The sequence below is a fragment of the Pseudopipra pipra genome, chromosome 3 (assembly GCF_036250125.1).
Source record: "Pseudopipra pipra isolate bDixPip1 chromosome 3, bDixPip1.hap1, whole genome shotgun sequence".
NCBI lineage: Eukaryota > Metazoa > Chordata > Aves > Passeriformes > Pipridae > Pseudopipra > Pseudopipra pipra.
The window spans coordinates 79,602,817-79,607,906 of NC_087551.1; the positions used below are offsets into that span (position 1 = coordinate 79,602,817).

At 39.5% G+C, this 5,090-nt stretch overlaps 1 long non-coding RNA gene across 1 annotated transcript; it reads right to left on the minus strand.

The window, feature by feature from the left end:
• Positions 1–552: 552 nt before the first annotated feature.
• LOC135411868 (uncharacterized) lies at positions 553–3,521 on the minus strand. Its single transcript, XR_010429362.1, has 3 exons — positions 2,077–3,521; positions 746–857; positions 553–638 (listed from the first exon to the last, which is right to left on the minus strand). It is a non-coding gene; the product is annotated as an uncharacterized LOC135411868 (long non-coding RNA).
• Between the last annotated feature and the right edge of the window lie 1,569 nt (positions 3,522–5,090).

Below are 5,090 nucleotides of genomic sequence, written 5' to 3' on the forward strand. Positions count from 1 at the left end.
AGACAGCAAAATTATGATATATTTGCAATCCACAGGGATCTTAAGTGGATTACTTGTGTTAGGAATCACAAATTACTATTAAGCACTTTGTTGTGGATTGAGTGGCACTGAGGAGCTATTGAGACAGAAAACCAGCAGCTTGCTGTGTCTAATTGCAAACCTCTTTACCCTCAAAGCTTTTTGTTCTTATTTTTTTTTCAAATCTGAAGTATGATACATTGCAAACTCATAAATACACTTGTATTGTGTTGACATTTTCCATAATATCTTGGGAAATTACATTAAAAATAGTAATTATTTTTGATCTTGATTTGTACCAATCATGCAAATATGTACACAACAAGCCCTATGGGCATTCATTAATAATGATAATTTGCTTAAAATATTAATTTCAAAATAATACTTTTAAAACTATACTTTATTCACAGTGGGAATATACAAAGCAATAACACAGTGACAATAGCCACTATGGCACACAATGATTTTTTTAGTCATTTTTTAATTGATGTAATATCACAAATTTAAATAAACACGCAGTATGTTTGCACTCACTATATATACTCCTGGGTTTACTGTTGACAAGAAGAGGTTTATGGGTATAATGAATTTGCTGGTTTGTTCAAATTGATATCAGTTTCCTAGAAAAAAATAAGCAAGTAAGTGAAAAAGGAAAAAAGTATACTCATCTACAGGACTATTAAAAATAGTCATATTTCTAATTTACAATATTATGAACTTTGCTGACCTTGTACATATGAAGAACTCATGAGAGTGCAGTTGGATGTTTTCAGATCAATGTAACACACATGCAGAACTTTGCTAGAGTTTCAGGGTCATTCGAAGTGGTGGAGTCATCACTGTGAAATGAAACAAGGATGGGTTATTATTTTAAAATTCAAGGAAACCAGGACATGCAGTATACGCAGAGACCTGGGAACAAGTACTGACAATTGCAAACAGTGAAGGTCAAACTGTATTACTGAGCAAGCAAGTCCAATCCATTTTGGTTTCCGCTAATGGTTAAAACGATTTTGAGGTGAAGTCATACATTGCCCAGTGACATCTGGCAAACTTAGGTAATGAGTTCTAGTTGTTTCTAGCCAAAGAGAGCTTGATCTTTAGTTACCCCAGACTGTTTGTTGTTCTCTAGAGTTAAGCTATTTTGTTTTTAAGCGCATCTTAGAGACTCTGCATTGCAGTTTGTTTGGGTACTTTATAACCTTGTTACCTTATAATAGGTTGTTAGAAATCTCAGACCTGGCCTGTGCATTTACACGTTATAGAGATCTGACTCTCTTTCTACTGTCCCAAATCTTTGCATGAAACAGGATACAGATGTGGCTCAGTGTTATCAGGTAGAAGGTGGGTATGCCTCAAAAAGCATCCTGTTAGTAGCAGGGTGGCCAGGACTGTTCCTTTAATTCAAAGTTCATCTCCTACATTCTGATGCACCATGTTCATGCACCAACAGATGCCTGTGTGCTCTGTACTGTGTTTTATGTGTGTTTTATATCACATGCATGTGAGCTCCCCTTTCCTTACCAATGCTGCTTACTGTACCACATACTAAAGGCACTTTGTTAGGACTTGTGTGCAATGCCAGTGATGCATCCCCTATTCACTCACGTGGCAATGTGCCTTTCCAGAAATCTTCCTGTGAATATCTTGAATGTCATTACTTAAAATCAAGACCACTAGTTTTTGAAAAAAGAAAAAAAAAATCATCCTTGCAGCGTGTGGATTAATTCATAATGAACAGGCACGTGGCAGAATGCTGAAGGTGCTGTGCAAGGAAGTTAGAGACAACTGTGGATGTGAAATGCTCTTCATTTCACGTGCTCACCATTAGAGAACAAGAGAAGCAGATTTAACAGCAGCCTGACAAGATCCACTATATACCTCTCTGGGACTGATCGCTTCCCTAAGTTTCAACAAGGCTGCTGAAGAGCAGAAGGAAGGTGGACATGAGCACTTCTGTTGAAAGCAGTGTTGTCCAGGATTCACCATCAGCAAAATATCAGGCCCTTTTTGTTGTATTCCCTCCCTTCTCAGTCATACTCATCTCTAGTATATTACCTCAAGACCTGTGCTCAGTTGCATTAGGTGATTGAACAAGCTCTTGTGATTAGTAGTCTCAGTACATACAGCAGCGGGGTAGAGCAACGGAGTAGTAAAAATACATGTTAAACTGCAGGATACCATAGGGAATCTGGAAACTTCTGTGGGTTTTAAGTGTCAACAGATGGCACAGTGTGACCTACTTTGGAATAAATAAATAAAAAAAGAGAGGATAAAGTTGCTCTGGCAAGAAGTGCCTGTGCTGGTACTGGGAAGCTGCGACAACTGCAGAGCACAGGGGACCGACATTGGGATGTCTTGAGGCTGCCAGATGACTTTGCAGCCCAGGCATCATTAGTATGTGTTGGCTGTTCTGTAGCTTACTCAATATGTGCTGGTAATATTAATCTGTGTTCCCTAGCAGCAGGTGCCTCTATCATAAGATTCTCTAGCCTGATTACTTTGCAAATTGGCAGGAAGTCCAAGGTTTGAATGACTTGAAAGAGCAAAATTAAATTTCGAACCTTAGCAATGTCTTCTCTAGAGTCAGGGTATTGATTCTACAGCATCACTTTTCACTTTTAATAGATAGTAAAGAAAAAGTGACTTCATTCTCCAAAGAAAAGAATACAGTCAAATACTTTTAATCAGCACCACAGGCAAAAGCAATTGTCATATTTTTTCCACTCTCCTCTTCTATTTGCTTTAAGGTATACTGCTAATTTTAATGGAAAAAACCTCAGAATTGTGTTATTTCTATAACATCAAGTGTCCTTACTCTGCTCACTGGATTTTTTGTAAATTCCACCTATCTTCACTATCATATCTGGCCTTTTCCAGAACTTCCTTTAAACAAAGAGCACACAGACCCTTCCAAAAGTATAAAGCAAAAATAAACTGGATAACATTTTATATTGTGAGACACAAAGTATGGACAGGTCAGATGCTTTACTGACCTCTGCTTGTGGAGTAACATGGATGTGAAACTCGTGGTTCCAGCATGTATTCACTTGATTTCATGAATAGTTAATGCAAAATTTGCCACCTGGCAAACAGAATGGGTTATCTTAAGCCTGCTGAGCCCTTTGTTGTAGAACAATATAACCAATTAATTATCCAATATGGATCACTTAGTTTTTTCTCATCTTTTCAAATTTTTACAATTTAAATCCATATAAACATTCAGTTCTGTTTTGAATACAGTGTGTGTACTTGGCTGCCTGTGTGTAACATAAGGATATGCTTTCCCACAAATCTGGGACAAATCCTCTCAAGGGACACTAGACTAAATAACCATTTGTTTTTAGACAACAGTTGAAGAATTAAAAGACTTTACACAAGATCCACTGTAATTTTTTTAATCCTTCCTGCTCATTCTTAAACATTTTATACCTTTCAGCCCTTTAAACTCAACATACAGATAACAGGGACAGATTGATGTCAGAGCTTTCCCAAACCATTAACATTATGGAGCTATATTTAAGCTCTCTGACAGGGAGAATCCTGTATGATAGGAAAAGGTTGAAAGCATTCAGCCATCCAACCCTCTTCCAGGCTCCATTTCAGATGATCAGAATTGGCCCTGAGTAACCTGGTCTGACATTGTAGCTGCCCCTGCTGTGAGAAGGAGGTGAGACCAGAAGACTCCCAAGGTCCCTTTGAGCCTGAATTACCTTATGGTCAGGTATTGGGAACTACTGCTTGCATTAGACTTTAATATGGTGAGCCTTAGCAAAGCAATTTTTCTGGAGTGCCAAAGGCACTTTCCAAACCTCCAAATGTGCAGATAGACCTGCAGCTCTCCCCACAGTGTAGGTATTCAGCTTACATGAGAAACATCTCAGATATCCCACCTTGGAACCACATACCTGCCTTGAAGGAGAAGAAATTACTTCCTCTAGTAACTCATTGGTATCCTCAAAATCTACATCTCACTTCCTGCAACAGCTGTGACATCTCTTTCTGCTCCTTTACTTGATATAAACCATCACCCATCACTACTGGAGTTCTCAGGGAGGCACACTGGCACTGCAGCCATGTCATGCCGTGCACAGACTTTTCCCATCAAGCAGGCACAAATCCTTGCTGTCCCTCCCGTGGCAGCAGAACTGACGTCACCTCCTTTGCTGGGGAGGGTTAGAGACCATGAAGAGTTCACAAATAGAAGGCCTGCAGCACACAACATGTTTCTTCCTGCCTTGAAAGATTGCACAAACAGTCCTTTGCATGAGCGCATCACGGAGGTGATGGTGGAGGAACAACACACCCTTGTCACAGGGCAGATCTCGCCCTAGTCCATGGGGTGACCACCATCTGTTACATTTGCCTCCTTAGTGCCCTTTGTGGAATGCACACTGTGTAGTGGGAATGAAAATGATGAAGGGGTATATACAGTTTGTGGAGAAATTATTAATAACTTCATGGTTAATGTGCACACATGGATCTTTGGTAATGTCCCTGGCATGAAGACAAGTTCAGTACCTGCTTAATTTTGTTATGAATTGTCACATCACTAAGTCCACACACTAACAAAAAATAGGCATCTCTGCAAGTGCCTGTAGAGTCAGGCCTTAGACCTATGGTGACATTTTCTGAGACTGGTTGCATATGGAGTGCATGTTTGTACTTGCTTTCTCTTGGAAATATCTCTCCCAGCACTTCGAACATCCTCTCCTGGGTACCGCAGAAGCCCTGCTGTCTGATCCACACTTAGTTAAGCAGCCAGAGCAGGAGACCAATCTGGACACATGGTAGAGGTCCCAGAGTGAGGGGCACTTTATCTCAGTATTACGAAGGATTAAATCATTAATGAAGCTTCATTTAGCTTCCTGGCTAAGATGTCCCTAAATCTTCATCTGTTACGTATCTCCTTTACTTTTATCTCTTGCAGATTCCGTGCTTAGACAGGAATACTCAGTTTGTATGCAGAATGTATAAAAGTTCTTATGAAACTACTTTGAACAAAGCTCTAGATTCACAAAAATATGACCATATCTAATTTCTTTTGAGGAGATGGTAGGAGTAATACGATC